This window comes from Puma concolor, chromosome D1 (genome assembly GCF_028749965.1).
Source record: "Puma concolor isolate L17-30 chromosome D1, mPumCon1.1.hap2, whole genome shotgun sequence".
Classification (NCBI taxonomy): domain Eukaryota; kingdom Metazoa; phylum Chordata; class Mammalia; order Carnivora; family Felidae; genus Puma; species Puma concolor.
In genome coordinates, this window is record NC_141676.1 from 36620627 (window position 1) to 36641476 (window position 20850).

General features: G+C 37.1%; 1 long non-coding RNA gene across 1 annotated transcript in view; it reads left to right on the forward strand.

The window, feature by feature from the left end:
- Positions 1-12297: 12297 nt before the first annotated feature.
- LOC147576594 (uncharacterized) overlaps positions 12298-20850 on the forward strand; it is a 124455-nt gene continuing 115902 nt past the window's right edge. The window contains exon 1 of the long non-coding RNA XR_015241426.1: positions 12298-12487. This is a non-coding gene — a long non-coding RNA (uncharacterized LOC147576594). The remainder of the gene's footprint in view (positions 12488-20850) is intronic.

A 20850-nucleotide genomic window follows, 5' to 3' on the forward strand; every position in this document is an offset into this window, starting at 1 on the left:
AGTTAGATGCTTAACCAACTGAGCCACCCAGGCACCCCAAGAACATAGTTTCATATTTGTTCACAGCTTGCCAACTCCAGGCACCTAGGAAGAATCCTAAGCATGTGATGAATGCTTTTAGTTTGTTCCACCAATGTGCCTGTCCCCATTCTCAGTCCCCACTCTCTGTGGTTTAATGACAAAGTGAAACAGAGTGAGACTGTGAAAAACATAATTTCAAACCAGGAGTTTTCAAGAGTTCTGCAGATACTTGTTGAAAATGTGTAGTTTTTCCTTCATCACATGCAATATAGACATACATTACATGCTTATTACTATTTTTGTGAATGTTGTGTTTGAAAATTGCTGATCATTGCTCTATAGGAATAATGGCAAAAGCACACATATGTGAATCCACTCTTGAGTGCCAGTCACAGATTGATCCAAGGGAAAATAGCAGACGACTGTCTAGATTTTAAATGAACTCTCTTTACCTGGCTTTAATCTGGCAGGCAACTTCCTGAGGCTCTAGCGAAGTGAAACGGAGATAAATCAGTCATGACTAAAGAAGTAATCTTAGTTAAAACTAATGAGGAAGCTAATTGGAGTCATTTATCTTCATGTCAGGTTCATTATTATACTATGGTTCTTCTTTGTGTTAAAGTGGTCAAAGTGTCCGTGTGAATAAACAAACAGGTTCTTGCATTGTTGAAATAAGGAGATTAAAATGGGGCTTAGAGTTTGTTAAGAAGTCCCTTGGTTTTTCACTCTTTCCAGTGAAACTTTGTATTTCTATATACGTTCCCTTCAGTATATAATTGACCTACTTGGGTTATATGACTTTGTGGAGCCATTTCTGCATTACAGGACTGTTAAAATCATTCTACTCCTATTGAAGGAGTTTATTAGTATTTGAATGCATATTATGAGATCAAATTTAAATTTGGTATGTTTTGTTTCAGACTTTTATTATACATCAAGATAAAATGTTTAAAACATTTGTTTATTTAAAAAAAGCTCATTCCCTCAAATATCCCATACGTGTACTTTTATAAATGAAATATCTTCCCTATATTTTTTTGCCACAGTTTGTTAAAAAAAGAAACTTTTGCAGATCATCTAGTGTGGTAGCTTTCAATCTTAGCTGTACATTCGAATCAGTCAATCTGGAAAGTTTTTATTTTTAATTGGAACTCAGGTGTGCAGATGGATTAGTGATATCCTTGGTAGTAGATGCACGGTTATCTTTGGCCCACATTTATGTGTTTACTTTGCTAATATAATGAGTATTACTAAACTCACTATTCAATCCCTTACTTACTACTACATATTTATATAGGCCTTTCCTATCCTAAGTCCCTTTCTCCTCCACAGATGAAAGCACTATTCTGTTTATGTACTAGTCACACATGTATACATTTTATGCGTAAACAATGAATTTTTTGTTTTCTGTGCTTTTGAACTTTATAAAAAAAGACATTTCTTTATATTTTCCTCACTCATTAGATCACTAAAATGTATTCATGTTATGCATATAGGAATTAATTTTCACTGGCATAAGGTATTTCATTTTCTTTTCTCTTAATTTTAAATATTTTCTTGTTATCTTCTTTTTTTTCCCTACTAAGTAGTGCTACTATGAACATTCTTTTTTTTTTAATGTTTATTTATTTCTGAGACAGAGAGAGATAGAGCATGAGTGGGGGAAGGGCAGAGAGAGAGGGAGACACAGAATCCGAAGCAGGCTCCAGGCTCTGAGCTGTCAGTACAGAGCCCGACATGCGGCTCGAACCCACAAACTGTGAGATCATGACCTGAGCCGAAGTCGGTCGCTCAACCAACTGAGCCACCCAGGCACCCCAAACATTCTTCAATATATCTCCTCTTTACAACTTTAATTTGGGAATATACTCAGGAGTTGAAATGCTTTTCACTGGGAAAACTTCTTCGACACCAGAAGAGCCACGGTAGGGTGAGTGGAATCCAGAATAGTTGATAGAAGTATATAATGAGTATCAGTTGCAATTTCAGGATAAACTACAGTAGTCAGAGATAGCTCATCTTTCTAAACTACCTACTGTAAATTTTGCCCCCGGAATTATGAGTACATGTCATCTCAAAAATGTCTTGGCAGGACACAGTGTACCTAATGTGAGATGGGAGATGTACGTGCATTGGAAAGATGTTAAAGGTGGACGATAGCAGGTGTGCCTGTCCTCACAGGACTGCTCTTCAGTTACATTTTTCTATACATACAAAGATCTAGAAGTGCCTGAGTTCATACTAACCTGGAGAGGTTCTGGTGAAGAATAAAACTTAGTTCACATGTCCCCAGTAGAGACCAAGGGTATGGCAGAATTGACCCCTAGAAATCCCAAGCATGATGAAGCTGAGGCTGAGTTTTTGCTTGAAATAGCTTTTGTTTTCAAGTTTTTGCTTGAAATAACACCTCGGGTTAAGTTCCTCTCCTCTCTTCTGCTTCCCGCACTCTTGTAATGGTTTCTTATGAGAGCACTCCCTCAATAAATTGCTGTCATTTGAGTCCTCACCCTATGGCCAGCTTCTGATGAACTTGATGGATAGAAACATGCTAAAGAAATGATCTAGGGGGCGCCTGGGTGGTGCAGTCGGTTAAGCGTCCGACTTCAGCCAGGTCACGATCTCGCGGTCCGTGAGTTCGAGCCCCGCGTCAGGCTCTGGGCTGATGGCTCAGAGCCTGGAGCCTGTTTCCGATTCTGTGTCTCCCTCTCTCTCTGCCTCTCCCCCGTTCATGCTCTGTCTCTCTCTGTCCCAAAAATAAATAAACGTTGAAAAAAAAATTAAAAAAAAAAAAAAAAAAAGAAATGATCTAGAAACTCCATGACCTAAATTTTCAAAGCTTAGAATTGAGTGGTAAAAAAGAATTCCACTTTGCTCTTTAAGTTCTATGAAAGTTTGATATCACACTTCTGGCTTTCAGAACTGTGAGGAATAAATTTCTCTTGTCTTACAGCACCAATTTTTTGTGGTAAAATTTGTTATGGTGATGCTGGGAAACTAATTTAGTTACCTAAACATAATAGAATATTGTACAATTAGTAAATATATTATTCTAAAGAACAGAAAAAAATGTTATGGGATAATATTAAAGAATAATGAGGCTGAATGTGATTACCAAAACGGTGACATAGGTTGTTCCTGAATTTGTTCCTCCTCACAAGAACAATGGACATCTATTTGAAAACAAGGCACCACTGAGAATCCTAGAGCATAGGAATGAGGCTGAAGCATCCCCTTATACCTCAGAGACCAAGAGAGGTCACAATAGAAAGCTAAGAGAAACAGTTACACATTGACCACATTTCTCAGTGCAGCACCATGTGGAGAGGTCTCCCTGAACTTCGAGTACCTTCAATGCGGAAATAGAACTCAGGAGATACATCCAGGTACCCCTTTTCAGCATTGTGGGTCACTTTGTGGGAAACCCTACTTTGATATTTCACCATGGGAATTGCAAAGGAATCTGTGGGGCAGATTTCACTGGGAATCTGACTACAACAGAGAAAGCAAGGGGGGGCTTGTAACAACCAGTAAATAGATCTCTGCAGACCAGGCTGATAGCTGCAGTATCTAAGTAGTAGTCCCAAACAGCAGTTTTTCTCATCTGCAAAACTAACAGACTCAAATCAGGGAACTCAGCAAGGTACAGAATAACCTGATTAAGATCCTGAAACAAGGAGTTTTGCTGGCCCTAGAGCTGTATTTGCTCGTGCCTTGGTAAGGTGCTGAGTCACTCCTTCCCTCCTGCCAAGAATGTCCTCCAGCTCTACCTGATCAGAGGGGCTCATGACCATGCCTGTGTGCAACCTAGCAGTGCTCAAGCTGGTCAAAGAAGTGGGCAGGCAGAGGTGATCACCCACCAAACAAAGTCAATACTAGGCATAGAAGCTTCCTGTATTACATGCATGCAGGAGGTCCAAGGCTGAGGGTAGCTCCCAGCCCCTTCCAACTAGAGAGACGGGGAAATTAAAAGTAGCTTAGAGTGCTTTCTCCTCTTTCCATTCAGGCAGGGAGGGCTGTGACATTACCTTACCTGGGGTGCAGAGTATATTCTGGCCCCCTTTGACCAGAAAGGCTGGTGAAAACACTTGAAATTTGTGCAGCTAAGTGAGGCTCTAGTGAAGAGAAGGACAGACAGCTGATAGTTTGCAGAGCAAAGACAGTGGCCGTGTTCAGCCAATGAACTTGCGGTATGGATATTTTACTTCTATTTAAAGAACTTCCTTTAGCATCTCTTGTAAGGTAGGTCTGGTGGTAATGAACTGCCTCAGTTTTGTTCCCAAATGTCTTTAACCCTCATTTGTTTCTGAGGGACAGTTTTGCTGGGTATAGAATCTGTAGGTAACAATGATTTTCTTTCTTTCTTTCTTCTCTTTCTTTCTTTCTTTCTTTCTTTCTTTCTTTCTTTCCTTCTCTCTCTCTTTTTTTGAGAGAGAGAGAGAGAGAGAGAGAGAGAGAGAGATTGAGAGAGAGAACACAGGAATGGGGAGGGACAGAAGGAGAGAGGGAGAGAGAGAATCCCAAGCAAGTTACAGGCCCAGTACAGAGCCCAACACCCAAGTCCAGTACAGAGCCCAATCTCATGACCATGAGATCATGACCTAACCCAAAATCAAGAGTCAGATGCTTAACCAAATAAGGCCTCCAGGCTCCCCCAACAATAATTTACTTTCAATATTTTAAATGTCATCCCATTCTCTCCTGGCCTGAAAAGGAGAGAAATTTCTGTTGAGAAATTTGCCAAGGGGTACAATTGATTGTTACATAATATATAACCATAACAATGTTTGTGAATGCATTAAAAGAATTGTGCTTATAGCTTGTTACTTATAATGCAGTGTAACATCTCCTTTTCTCATTAATACAATCTCCAATAACACAACAGGGAAATTGAGAAAGTGTTGTAAAACTGAAAACAATAAAGATATCTTACATGATTAAATCAAATGGATAGAAACCTAAATCACAAGTGTTCTTATGCTCCAGATGCATACAGATGAATTTTCTGGTATATAGTATAAAAAGTCAATTCATTCCATATTTTATAGTTTTTCTGAATCCAGGTTGACTGTGTCCCAGGACATGCTTTTGTCTATTTTCCAATCCTACTATGACATGTAGTCGGATCACCAGGAGTATTAATTGACTTCATTGAATACTAATGGTACTTCTTCATTTCATTGATTTATGTATGTATTAATTCTTTTTATTGTTCACCAAACAAATATTTATTATGGATATATCATGTACCAGATACTATTCTAGACAATCAGAATACAATAATAACAAAGCTAATTGCCATTCACTGAGGACCCTAATTGTGCCAGATAGTGCTAAGAGTATTTTATTTATATAATTTAATAGAAATAGTGAGATGTCTGATTATTCTATTTCTTTAGGTAAGAAAACTGAGAGTCTAAGAGGTTAAGTGAATTGCATGAGATAAGGGGCAGAATTAGGATTCCAACTGTTGTTCAAACACAAAGTACACCCATGTTTGCTTATGCACATATCCCAGTGTACTCATGATTATTCTGTTTTACAACTTTTGCCCTAATATAATTACTAATAGTGCCCTATCCCTCTCAAATGCGTCCTTATTTCTGAAGATAACTGATATTGTCACCGTAATATTGTTACATTGTGACTTATGGTCTTTGGTCAGAGTGTAGGCAAGAAGAGCGCCTATGTGTGTTAAGATATCTTGAGATGATCAGTGTGGAAATGAAACTGCACGTCCAATAAGTCTTCCTAACTCTTTATTATTCTGTGTGGCAGACTGTCTTATAAAAGATTGCTTTACAAAACTATACTGCAGTTAGTTGGAAAAAAATTTACTCATGTTAATATTTAGTGACAATTGATACCTGAAAGGCTCAAAATTGTGGTATTTTATGTTTTGGAAGGCACACCACTGTAGTTCAGTGTTGAATTATGCAACCCTCTTTTTTCTCCATCACTGGATTATGTAAGTGTTCCCGTAACCACGAGCACAGATAGTAGTGGGAAATACAGAGAATATTTTTGGCATAGTGGAATATCCCTCAATAAATAAGCACAATCAATCTCATAAAAATTTCAATAAGACAGACAGTTCTGTGAAAACTTCTTTTGTTGTTACACACATCAGTCTAGGGTGTTCAGTTTTTCAGGCTGTGAATCAATTACGTAGTAATACCTTGGAATTAATGGGTGTTTCGAGGACAGTATGAAATTTACATAGATGTGACTTTCAGATACTAGAATATATTTTATTTTGAAGTAAATTCGATAGCTATCTTATCATTTTTAAACAACAGAATGAGGGAACAAATCTAATAAAGGGGCCATAATCAAGGAATAAGATTCAAAGACCTTCAACTGCACTTGAACATATTTTGATGGTAAGATGTTGGACCTCCAGCCTAAGTCTAATACCATCATAGATGATACTTTGTGAGATATCTTGGGGAGAAAGGATGAGGGAATTTTGCATGTGTAGAGGTGATAAACTATTGTGGCCAGAGGTCAGACTGTAGCAAATATATTTCCCAGGAAAGTCCACGAAAATATATTTTATCCTGCATATGCTTCTTAAAATGTGATATTGTTATTCCTCCATTGATTGTTGAAGTGTTTCTTTTTTTCCTTTTAACATGGGTAAGCCTGTGACTAAAATAAAATTAACTGCTAAGGTTAAGCCCAAAAAGGGTAATAAAATTTATGCTTGGCTTCTTGAGATGGAAGAAGTACCAGGAAGAATCCAGATACTAAGCTGTTATGAAGGCAAGGATGTACATCAAAAAGACACGTCAAGATGTTTTGTTTGCAATCCCAGTTGAAGTTTCAGTCAACAACAAGCATTAACTACCAGACATATGAGTGACCAAGCCCCAAGGTGATTTCATTCTCAACATTCAAGCTACCTTAGCTGATATTCAGTTGCAGGGAGAAAGAAAAAAGGCTGTTCTACTGAGACCTGCCCAATTTGTAGATTTATGAGCAAAATATTATCATTGTTGTAAATCACTACGTTTTGGGTTGGTATGATGTGCAGTAATGGGTAATTGACAAAGATGGTAGGAGCAAAAATATCTAGCTAATAATAATGAAAAGATATGCTAGAAATTAAACAGAACATTTTGATGTGATCAATTTGTCAGTTCTTCAGTATGAAAGGTCCTTGGTAGAATAGTAAAATACATACTCTTTGCTTTAAACATAAACTAAGTTCCTTTGGAATTTTGGAATAAGACTCCCTTGCTCACAAGACAACTGCAGTCATCACTCAATATTATTGTTCAACTATCTGTTGATTAGTAGTAATCATTGCTAATATTTTAAACACATTATTGACAGACTGTTGTAATAAACATAATTCAAAGATGGGTAAACATTTGGAAGTACATGGTGACATCCAAATCCAATCCTTTGGTCACCATACATAATAGAAAAAACACAATATAGCCTATCATTTGGCAAAAAGAGTAGAGACTATTCTGGAGGAGACTGGGGAAGAGACTGATTAAAGAGAAAATGAATGATCACACCATTTCAAATGCTGACAGAGGAAAACAATGCTAAAGAAGTTGAGTATATTTCCAGGACCAAAATAGGACAGTTTTTTGAGGCTGGTTTGTGACTATAAAACAGTTGTCATCACATAGTAGATGTCTTATCTCAAAATATAGTTTACTTTACCCTTTTCTTTATGTGCGTTCCAGAAGGTAATATCTTGTCTTTGAGTTGAATTGAATGATCCTGACCAATGGCCCATACTGGCTTTGATTTCAGACTGCGAATATTTGCCAATGCATCCGTCTTCCAGTACACATGCCCCGATAAATGAGAGAGCCCTTCTCCCTTAATGATGAAAAATAATCTCATTACTAAGAGGTCCTTTGAGTTTCAGGCTGAGCACCCCTCCACTGAGCTGTAGCCTTGGACTCACACTTTGAACCATACCCCTAAGTTGAATAAATGCTGTACCTGTCCAGGAGCTAAAACACTCAGCCAAGGATATCTTATATGCGGTGGATTGCATGAGGTATACCTCTCTTCACTAATTAAAGTACAATAAAATTATTTTTATACATGTAACTAATAAACACACTTGAAAGTTGGTTCTGTTGCTAAAAAGCAATCCTAATACAATTTATATGCATACATCCTATGAATATTATTAAGAAGATGATTAACTGAGAGTAAACAGACTGATAATATAAAAAACAAATACAAAGTTAAATTTAAAAAATTTTGTTAATGTTTATTTTATTTTTGAGAGAGAGAGAGAGAGAGAGAGAGAGAGAGAGAGGGAGACAAAGCACGGGTAGTGGGGGGCAAAGAGAGAGAGAGAGACACAGAGTCCAAAACAGGTCCGGGCTCTGATCTGTCAGCATAGAGCCTGATGCAAGACTTGAATCCACAAACCACGAGATCATGACCTGAGCCGAAGTCAGACACTTAACTAACTGAACAACCCAGGTGCCCCAATACAAAATTAAATTAAAGAGACCCATGGGCAGACTCTTTGATAAACCCTAAACAACAAGAAAAAAAGTAAAGAAGGGAGAAAAAAATGTATAGAATAATTCTGTATGTTTGTAGTAGGAAGATCAGCTTATGAAGCTGATTTTCTGGTGCTAGTTGGCTGTATCACCTTTGTCATGCTTTTATACTTTCTGTGATTCTGGGTTTTTTCCACCTTCTACTGAGAAAATTATCTAATTATCTATCCTGAGTAATCTATTCGGATTGCTATGGGAGAAGAAAAATAAATGTCAACAGGCTTTGAAATGGCAAGAATAATATAACATACAGAGTAATAATGGCTAGTTATCTTACCTGACTGGTTCAACTAAAAGATAATACATATTAACAAAGAGGAGATAAGATCTCACCCAAACTGCGTCATTATCACATGTATCAGCAACATCATCTCAGTTAGGAATTCTCTTAAATTTGTTTTCCTTCTATAGTAAATTAGTAAATACTATCTTATTTTAGTTTTTACCTCTTCTGGTTTATCTCCTTTCCTCATTTCTCTCTCTCCTCTGTCTCTATATGCAGATTATTAAGGGGAGATAAATATATTTAAAGAAAAATCCAAAAAAAATGCATAATTACTTTTAACATGCAAAAAGCAAATAATTATGTAAATATAGTAAATAATAGATCCAAGAAATGTAATTTTACATGGAAGTCAAAATGACCTGATAAAGAAATAATACTAATTTTGTATCGTGTATCATAATCTAAACCTTTGAATTGTAAAATGCGGTTGCAATGTGGTCTTTATAGAATGATTCAAATGCATTGTCTAAAAATAATATATGTAAAATATAATTAATTACTGTATATTTTTAAATATTAAGTTTTTATTTATTTATTTTGAGAGAGAGAGCACAAGCTTGAGTGGCAGAGGAGTAGAGAGATGGGAAGAGAAAGAATCCCAAGCAGACTCTGCATCATCAGCATCAAGCCTGATATGGGGCTTGAACTCACAAACCGTGAGATCATGAGCCAAAATCAAAAGTCAGACGTTTAACCGACTGAGCCACCCAGCCGCCCCAAATACATTTAATTATAGAAAAAAATCAATAAATAAGTAAGTGCTGTTGTTATTACCGATTACTCTGTCAAAAGAAATACTGATTTAGAGGAATATCATTGTCTCTTAAGTAGATCATCACTAAATACTCATCCTTTTAATCTTTTATTTATTTATTCATTTTGTTTTCGTTTTTGTTTGGCTTTCTTTTTGCCTCTCTCTCAAATGCTGTTTCTTTAAATGTTTTCTAGAAGTAGGTTTCCTGGTAAACAGTCATCTTTGCAGCCTTCTCAGAGATGAATACCCCTCCCAACCATCTTTTCAGAGAGCTGGCTCTCTCCAGGGGCACAAATTTGCTTTAAGGTTCTCCACAGAAAACAATGCCTGAGTGGGCTCTCAATTGCCATTTCCTAGACAGCACTGCTATGATTTTTGGTTTCAAATATAAAGAATAGAGCTCAGATGTGAATTCAGATTTGCTTCATTCTAGATTCTACCATCTTAACCACTGGGCTGTCCTGCCCTTCAGGTGATACTATAAGATTACACCTTGATTATTGTACCTCACACCATGCTACTTCCTACTTCTGTGCATTTAACCATTCTCAGCCTGGGATGACTTTAAATCTCCTCTATCCCATTAGTTCCCACTTGTCCTCTGAAACTGGGTATATCAACCATTCCCTCCAGAAAGGCTTCCCTGAATCCTCAATCTGATTAGGGGAGGTTTCCGACATTGTGTTTTCAAGGGCCCACAAGAACCCAGCACATGTCTAAATGATCTCTCACCATAGGGTAGCTGTCACAAACCTCAAAGGTCTATCTTTATGTTCTTGTCATCTACAATTGCAATATACTCTAAATTAGGGAATATATCCCGTTTATCTCTTTTCCCACAGTAAGCACTCAATACATGCTACATGAATGCATTCAACTGCTGTAAATCATTTCTCCCCTGTGGGGCATTATCTTTTCTGTTCTAGGGTCTATGTAATGTCTTATTTTACAGAGTTTAAGTTCCATATGACAACGGGATTATAAAAACTGCTTTTCCAAATGAACTTTTATTTTTTAATTTTTCTAATATTTACTTATTTTTTTTTTTTTGAGAGAGAGAGAGAGAGAGAGCAAGTAGGGGAGGAACAGAGAGAGAGGGAGACACAGAATCCAAAGCAGGCTCCAGGCTCTGAGCTGTCAGTACAGAGCCCGACACTGGGCTTGAACTCATGAACTGCGAGTTCATGACCTGAGCCAAAGTTGGTTGGTCAACCGACTGAGCCACCCAGGCGCCCCCCAAATGAACTTTTAAAACTTTAAAAGTTTTAGTAGGATGTTCACACAGATTTCTATCTTTTTTATTGTTTTTCTGAATCAGGTTAGTTCTTTTTTTCAATGACTTAGCTGTTGTTTTCAAGTTCTCCCCAGCTGTTCAAATGAGTCATTGTAGATTTCTTTACACTTAAGTGCATTTTGTGGAAGTCTGAGCAATGCCACTTTTTCTACGTGCATAATGATTGCTTTGCATTAGCTATTTTAGACATCTTTTCTAATGTTCAACAATGCCATCCAATTGCTTATTAAACTACATGTATAAGAATGTTTCTTTTCACCACTTCTTTCTTAAAATATCTATGTATATTTTCCAGGAAAATGTAAAACTTTTCTTTTTTTTTGAAACTTTAAAGGTAAGTGCAGAATCAAATTAATGTCTTCAAATTTTAGAAACCTTTAGTGGTCTTAAAATATTTAATAGACTGAGTCCAAAGCTCATGCTTAATATTTAATTTTCTTCCATCTCCTGATTTAACCTCCTTGTGTAGCCTTAACTTATTCCATTTATTCAAGCCTACCCCACACTAGAATCAAAATGGTTTAATTCTAATGCCCTCAATCCAGTATTATTTCCCTTGTCTGTCTCTGTCTTGCGGGGTCCACTCCTATCTGGGTCATGTGATCACCATTTTGTCCGTTGAAATCCTTTCCATCCTTTAAGGTTCACATCACTTTCTTCATGTAAATTATCTCATCACCAAAACATGCTATGAATCGTCCCCCTCCCAAACTGGTGTTATTTCTCTTTCTCTCATTTTATGTCACCTCTAATTGTTTTAGATGCTCTGCCTCCAAGTTAAATTCAACAAATATTTTTCCAAACAGCTCACTTAGTTGTACAATAAGTTTTGTTAGAAAGTTTTGCTGTTGTTGTTGTTTTTAAAGCAAGTGTGCTATTTTATTTTATTTTATTTTTTTATTTTTATTTTTTTAAATTTTTTTACCATTTATTTATTTTTGAGACAGAGAGAGACAGAGCATGAACAGGGGGAGGGCCAGAGAGAGAGGGAGACACAGAATCTGAAGCAGGCTCCAGGCTCTGAGCTGTCAGCACAGAGCCTGATGCGGGGCTCGAACTCACGGACCGTGAGATCGTGACCTGAGCAAAGTCGGACGCTCAACCGACTGAGCCACCCAGGCGCCCCTCAAGTGTGCTATTTTAATGCACAAAGGGCTAAAGTGATTAGGTGATGCTTCATGAAGTAAATGACCTTTAAAGATTCTAGAATGAATATTACTTAACCTCAAAATGTTTAATTTGGGGTGGGCATTATAAGCAAGAAAACTAGATTCCAGGAAGCAGAAACAGGGCACAGAGACAAGAAAGCATGGTGCCTGTTTAAGGAATATTGTGTTCTGGTTTTGCTGGGAGAGTCTGCGTTTGTGAGTCGACTTCAGCTTTATCTGATTACTTGGCAACGTTAAACTCCATCATTCTTCCCTCAGAAGTGCCTGAAGAGATCTGTCCCAAGTGTGTCCTGAGAGTGTCCAGAGCACTCTTCATCGCCAAAGGGACAGATGCAAAATTGGCTGGCCCACTGAGCCGAGTGCCTCTGTTGCAGATTCATTTGGAGTTATTCCCTTTGCCTATAAAACCTTGTTCCTGTGGTGAGTGCATCTGCTTCTGATCCCATTTTGTTTGAGATTATTTAATTGTTCCACATGCTGGGAGTGTTTATTTATTTACCCACCAGACACCTGCACCTCTTTGATGCTGTCTTTTTGATTTGTTTATAAATAGAGAAAAGAAAATCCCATTGAGGGTGAAACACATTTTATGTCCAGTGAAAACGTTTAGCAATCACAGTAGAAAGCACATTGTTTTAATTTCACAGTCCATTGGAAGCATTAGCTCATTAACAAACTAATTAAGGAAAAGGAAAGAGAGGTGGTTTGGGATAGAGGGTATTGCTTACTCTAGTCAGCATGCATTAGCAGAGCTCATAGGTCTTTAACTGTTAAGCACCTATCACGTCTCTCCGGAATCTCCTTCGGCGCCTGACCCTATTAGGTTTGTACTTCTCTCTTTTCCTTCTGTGTCACAGGAAATAAAATAGTTTCTCGGATTGAAGGTGATGGGATCAGTTTTATATTTCAGGTTAGTTTTGTGTCTTGAAAATTGAAGGGAACGATAGAAAAAAAATAAATGCATTCCTTCCTTAAGTGTTCCATAAGTGTTTATTAGATGTGAGGCACGAGCAAGCTGTAGCATCTGACTTTCATTTTAGTCTAGAAGATAGATTTTCAAAGAAACTGTTTACAGTGCAGCATGATAATTGCAAGGATAAAGTCGTATATAACACAAAGGAGTAGGAAGATGAAATATGGTTAGGAAAGGCTACCTGTTAAAGGGAATATTTAAGTCAGACATTCTATTTTGCTTTTTATATACTACACAAAATTATGAAAGAATATGTATATTATATATTTTTTGTGTCTATAGCTCCATGAAGAGAGAGTAAAGGAGTGATAATAATAACGGTTAGCATTAATTGATTGTTTCCTATTTGCCTTGCATGAATTAATTTACTTCATCCTCACAACAACCCTATCAGACAAGTAGTGTTCCTGTCACCTCCATTTTGCAGACAAGGAATCAGAGGCTCACCGAGGTGGAATAACTTTTCCAAAACATCACCAAAAAGTTCAGTAGCAGGACCAGAATACAGACTCAGGCAATCTGATTCCCATGCATTTGACTTAACCTTTGTGAAATAAGGAAAAAGAGCTTTTGAAAAACAGAAGATTTCTGGGACATATATCTATCTATCAGAGTAGAGTCAGGAGGCAGCACACCAATAATTTAAGTGGGAGAATTTTTACATGAAGAATTATCACCAGTAAAGAGGAGATACATTTGGGGGCGCCTGGGTGGCGCAGTCGGTTAAGCGTCCGACTTCAGCCAGGTCACGATCTCGCGGTCCGTGAGTACGAGCCCCGCGTCGGGCTCTGGGCTGATGGCTCAGAGCCTGGAGCCTGTTTCCGATTCTGTGTCTCCCTCTCTCTCTGCCCCTCCCCCGTTCATGCTCTGTCTCTCCCTGTCCCAAAAATAAATAAACGTTGAAAAAAAAAATTAAAAAAAAAAAAAAGAGGAGATACATTTGTAGGAGAGACAAAGAGAACTCTAAAAAATATGGGAATGACTGAAATAGGGAGCAGCTACTACATTTAAAGCAAAATGAGAGACTCCAAGGGAATAGCCAGTTATGAAGGGGAGTGACCCTACACCAAGCTTAAGATATTTACTTCATTGGAGAGGTTGTGTCTGAGGCCCACTGGGTGGTAGAGAAATTCTCTGAGATGCCACGGGCTGCAGCTGGAAAACCACCTCATGTGGTACACGTAAAACTCACGGAAAAGGTACTTGCTTTGCTGCAGTTAAAACCTTCTGGGGTTGTGCACCACGTGATCTCTTGCACACTACTAGCCAGGAAACTGGCAGAAAAGCTCCAAACCAGGTAAAAAAAAAAAAAAAAAATCCTCTACTTGCAATGACCCTTCAAAAGCCTAATATTATGGTGGGGTGTCAGGGTGGCTCATTCAGTTAATCATCTGGCTCATGATTTTGGCTCACGTCAAGATCTCATGGTTGATGAGTTCAAGCCCCGCATCTGGCTCTGCACTGACAGCACAGAGATGCTGCTTGGGATTCTCTCTCCCTTTCTCTGTCCTTCTCCTGCTTGCTCTCTATTTCTCAAAATAAATAAAAATAAACTTAAAAAAACCCTAATATTATGGTAACCAACAAAGCAGAAATGCTTACAAGATCCAGTTACAGTACCAAAAAACAAGGCAAAAAGGGTAGATGTGGAGCTGAGAGGCAGTAAATGGATAACTGACATAGGACTGAAGATTTCTAATCATGTAAAGATATGGTGCCCAATCACATGCTATTCAAAATAAAGCCTAGATTGTTATGTTCACACACACATATGCCTCTCCCTCCACATCAATTTTCAAATTATTTCAAATAAATCTTGTGTATTTATGACCTAATGGTAACAAGAACTACAAGCTTTGCTTTCCTTTGGGGAAATCTAGCAACAGAAGCATCTCTTCACCAATTTCAGGATTTGGAATATAGAAAAAGAATAAAATCCTTGTAAAATATCCCTCCATTTACCTTTTCCTTTTTTATTTTCTTTTTTCACATCAGGAAAACTTTTTATTGTTAACCTTAAGGTTTGAGTTAGATTTAAATGTCATCAGTCCCATATCATGATGTGAATGTTCTAAAATGGAATTCTGAAGCTAAGACATTCTGTATTTATGTAGATGTTGTCCTCCTATACTATGTTAAGAGTGAGGATCGCAGATTGTCTTTTTATCCCCTCTTTAAGCCAATATAAATAGGCTAAATTTTTTTAAGCTTATTTATTTATTTTGAAAGAAGGAGAGAGAGAGAGAGAGAAGGAGGGGGAAAGAGAGAGGGTGCACACACACAAACTGGGGAGGGGCAGAGAGAGAAGGAGAAAGAGAATTCCAGGCAGGCTCCACGCCCAGCACAGAGCCTGATGCAGGGCTTGATCCCAGGAACCATGAGATCATGACCTGAGCCAAAATCAAGAGTTGACTGCTTGACAATTGAGCTATCCAGGCATCCCCAGGGTAAAAATATTTTAAAATATATTGTGACTTGTTCTTATCTATTCCCTAGAAGCTTAATATCTCTGCATCAATAATTCCAGACTCTAAGGGAAAAAATTAAAAAAGAAGCAAAAAGACACAGCAACATACTTTGTTTCTATTATAATTGATGACTAAGTCTTTTATCGGGAAGAGTCCAGTCTTTGAAATTAGAAAAGCCTTTAAGTTTCTTTGTAATTCTGAGGAATATCATTGATCTTTCCTATTTTTAGAAAAGCACCCTATAAGAAAAGTGTGCTATACCAACATGTCTGAATATAGATAACATAATTATAATGTCATGATCTGTATTTAGTACAGAAGGAACAGGAAGCGTATGAATTTGTCCAAAGAATATCCATTAATATGTTTTATTTTAAATTTCTGGAGACATTCTAACATTTTATTTAGCATTTTTAAGTGTTTATTTTTGAGAGAGAGAGAAACAGAGTGTGAGCAGGGGAGGGCAGAGAGAGACAAGGAGACACAGAATCTGAAACAGGCTCCAGGTTCCAAGCTGTCAACACAGAGCCTGACATGGGGCTCAAACCCATGAGCCACTGGATCATGACCTGAGCTGAAGTTGAACACTTAACCGAGTTAAGCCACCCAGGTGCCCTGACATGCTAACATTTTCAAAGAAAAATGGCTGGAATTGATCAATGTTAAGTCTCTTCTAGCTCAGTTTCCTTGATTCTATGACAACAATGGGATAGACATTTTTCAAATGAGACAATAATACAACCTAGTTATTGATACTTCAATTCCTAAACACTATACAAGGTTTGAGACACTGAAGAAGCACACCTTTAATATTAATTTTGTTATCTTTATTATAATATAGAAGTATATTAATAAAATAGTACATTTTTTTTTGTTTTGGATATCAAAGAATATGGCTTTTATTTTCCAGTATAGGAATGCTACTATGCAGAAACAGAATTGGACTTTGATACAATTTAATAATATCCTCCATATTTAGAAATTTAGTGCAGTAAGTATATCATAGACTTTTTTTACTTTTTTTTAAACCAGTGCATAAGTAATTAATTTAAACTCATAGTATTGTTTGACACTGACAGCAAAGTTTTGGAATAAATACTAAACATGACATTTTTCAGAGGAAGGAATTACACTTTAGAGAGATTAAATAAATTTCTGAAGTTTGCTTAGATGGTAATTTAGAGTTACTATTCAAACCTAAGATGATTGATTCCAGATCTTAAAGTCTTCTCATTATTCCAAACTGGCTCTCAAAAAGCCTGCTTTAAAAAAAATATCTTAACATGTAATACGTGAAGATTAAAAAAATTGGTATATAAGTCTCAAAATCCCTAAGAAGTCGATTAACAACTTATCCAAGAGTGTTTAAAAATACTCAGTGGGGCACCTGGGCAGCTAAGTCAGTTAAGTGTCAGATTCTTAATTTTAGCTCAGGTTATGACCTCACAGTTTGTGGCTCTCACAGTTTGTGGCTGACTGCACAGAGCCTGCTCAGGATTCTCTCTGTCCCTCTCTGTCCCTCCCTCACTCATGCTCTCTCTCTCTCAAAATAAATAAATAAACAAGCAAACAAACAAAATAGTAAAAGAAGTGTTTTCAAGGGCCCTGTAATATCCTATATTATGACAATAACAATTGATCCAAAGAAAAGACATGTTGTTTCTAATGAAATGCATCACCAAGAAGCACCATATTAAAAGATATAATCTTCCCTTCATTATTCCTTACTACATTTTAAGATCCAGAAATTTATTTTACAATAAGCATGCAAATTCTTAACATTCAGTAATCTGTACTTGCAATCAACTTGTTTAATTTCAATTAATTAATTCTTTGGTCTGCCTCATGAATATTTTTAGAGTGTTATCTAAGCATATTTTATAAAAATCAGATCAGACATTGGATTGTGTAACAAACAAACTCTTTAAGAAAGATTGTGTTTTCTATTTAATCAACTGTGTTATGTCTGGGAAATATTTATCTTCAAATTCATCTATTGTTAACTTCTGTAACTTCTGCTTAGATGGTCTTAGTTTGGTGAAAGTCTGCAGTCTCAGTTCAACAGATTCTAATTTCGTTACTTAGTGTTTCATGTCATGACCCTAATCTTGTCAGGTCTTGCTATTCAAGTTTATACTCAGTTGATCTGATCAAAAGGGGCTGTTTTATTTAAAATGAACAGGTATCTCTAAAAAGATAATTGAAATGACTGCTTGTTTAAAAGAATAGCATGGATAATGGTCTGAGGTGATTCTTGCCAAGTGAAAACACACAATCTTAGAGAAAACTATCTCTGGGGCACAGGAGACCATGTGGGATTATTTTTTCTTAATTAGAGGTCACATCACATTCACCAGAAAACTTTCATGAATTTTGCAGATATAAAAAAATGATTTGTACAGATCTTGTGTCCCCACGTGTGTGTGCCTAATCTCAGCTGGTCCACCCGAGACCCCCTGAGCACCAAACCCTAGTCCCCCGCATGGGACCATTTCTGCTCCAACAAGATGAAAGAAACTATCATGACGGCTGACAGAAATGCTACCCAGTATCTTAAACCAACTTGGTGCAGACAGTGTGACTAGGTTAAGAAGGCTGGCTGAAGCTCTGCCCAAACAATCTGTGGATGGAAAGGCACCACTTGCTACCGGAGAGGATGATGATGATAACATTCCAGAATTTGTGGAGAATTTTGATGAAGTTTCCAAGAATGAAGCACACTGAATTGAGTCAATTTCTGAAGAACATAAAACCTGAAGAAGTTACTGGGAGCTTCTATTTTATATTATCACTGCTTTTTAAAAATTTTGTTCATGGATCTGATAAAATCTAGATCTCTAATATTTTTAAGCCCAAACCCCCTGGACACTGCAGCTCTTTTCAGTTTTTGCTTATTCTTTGCAGCTAATTAAGCTGAAGAAGCCTGGGAATAAAGTTTGAAACAAGATTAATAAAATTCTTTGCCTCGTTAAAAAAAAAAAAAAAAAAGATTTGTATGGACATCTTTTTCCTTGCTTTAAGCTTGATATATACTACACAGTTTTATTCTTAGACCTCTCATGGAGCTCCTAAAACACCATTTATCTTTTAATGCAATAGTTGATTTTGTTTTATTTATTTTTTTTCTTAAATTTTTTTTTTCAACGTTTATTTATTTTTGGGACAGAGAGAGACAGAGCATGAACGGGGGAGGGGCAGAGAGAGAGGGAGACACAGAATCGGAAACAGGCTCCAGGCTCTGAGCCATCAGCCCAGAGCCTGACGCGGGGCTCGAACTCAAGGACCACGAGATCGTGACCTGGCTGAAGTCGGGCGCTTAACCGACTGCGCCACCCAGGCGCCCCAGATTTTGTTTTATTTTTATTAAATGTGGTTTTATTTTGCGAGGGGGAGAGCATGTGAGTGTGCATGGGGGAGGGGCAGAGACAGAGGGAGAGAGAGAATCCCAAGTAGGCTCCACGTTGTCAGCACAGAGCCGGACGTGGGGCTCGATCCCATAAACTGTGAGATCATTACCTAAGCTGAGGTCAAGAGTTGGATGCCTAACTGACTGAGCCACCCAGATGTCCCTGTCACAAATTTTGTAATAGTTAATTATCTATAAGTAATTAGTGCCTGGTTTTAACTCAGGACTCAGGAAATGCACAATAAATGATATACCAATTTTAAATAATATATTTTAGAAACCTGTTTTAGAATTCTAGAACTGGAGTGCCAAAACATTTAAAAATGGTAATTATTGAATCACAAATATTAAATATTTTAGTATTTATAAATAACTTCCTGTATTTCATACTTATCAAAGAAATGTGTCATATATAAACAGATAAAAATGTACTAGTCAATATTTATTTTGGAAAAAAATGTACGAAGCTCAAAATACCTAAGAAAATGATATACACAAAATTGAAGGCTAAAATAGCATAGGTAAATAATCTAAAATGTTAAGAAATTGAAGTTCAGTTCCTGCTTTTAGTAAGATAATGTTTATTTTAATTGGTATAATTAATACAAAAATTTAAAAATATATTAGTTCTTACAGTTTGATGAATTGTTTCAAAGGGAACATACTTGTGTAGTCACTGCTTAAGTCAAGAAGTAGAATTGTACCAATAGCCCAGCAGTCCCCCTTGTGTTTGCTCAAATCACTACTAATTTCCCCAAAGGTAACTACTATGCTGAATTTCTAATAGCATAAATTAGTTTCACTTGTTCTTAATATATGTAATAGAATCTTACATTGCATATATTCTGTATCTTCTTCACTGAACATTATATGTATTTTTCACTCAATATTATGTAGATGAGACCCAACAATATGTTTCTACTCATTTTCATTGCCAATTTTTACTACATGTAACTATACTGTATTCTATTTATTAGTGCTGTGTAAAAACAACAACAACAAAAAACAGAAACAAAGCAAAACCCCAGTTACATAGAGCAAAAATTTTATTATTCTCATGGGTTCTGTATGGGGCAAGAACGTGGACTGGTCACAATAAAGAATTTATTTATGCCCTGCCAATGTGTGATGGTTCAACAGGGGATCCTTGAAGGCTGGGGATGATTCAGTGACTGGGGCTGGAGCCATCTGGAGGCTTCTTAACACATGTCCAGCAGTTGATTCTGGTTGTCCACTAGGACTGCCACTGGAAAGTTGGCTGAAACATCACATGCCATCTCTCTATATAGTCTAGTTGGACTTCAATGTGGCAGGATGGCTTAATTCCAAGAGTGAGTATCCAGAGAAATCAAGATGAAATCATGGCATTTTGATGATCTAGCCTCAGAAATCTCATAGTATCACTTCATCCATATTCTATTGTTAAGGCCAACAATAAAGAAAAAAACAGCCTAAGGGAAGAACTTACAGAAAGCACTACTATATGGGAAGAAGGCTAAGGTCATATTTTAAGAAGGACATTTGAAGTGGGAGAGATTTTTGCAGCTGTCTTTGGAAAATACAATCTGCCACACACTGTATTCAAATATATGGCAATAGGATGAAAATTGAAGAGTATACATTTCCATTAAAGAGCTGATGGACTTCTGGGTTATTTCCATTTTGGGGATTTTATGAGCAATACTGTTATAAACATTCATGTACATGTTATATGGTGCAATATGCATGTATTTTTTATTTTTTATTTTTTTATTTTTTCAACATTTATTTATTTTTGGGACAGAGAGAGACAGAGCATGAATGGGGGAGGGGCAGAGAGAGAGGGAGACACAGAATCGGAAACAGGCTTCAGGCTCTGAGCCATCAGCCCAGAGCCTGACGCGGGGCTCGAACTCACGGACCGCGAGATCGTGACCTGGCTGAAGTCGGACGCTTA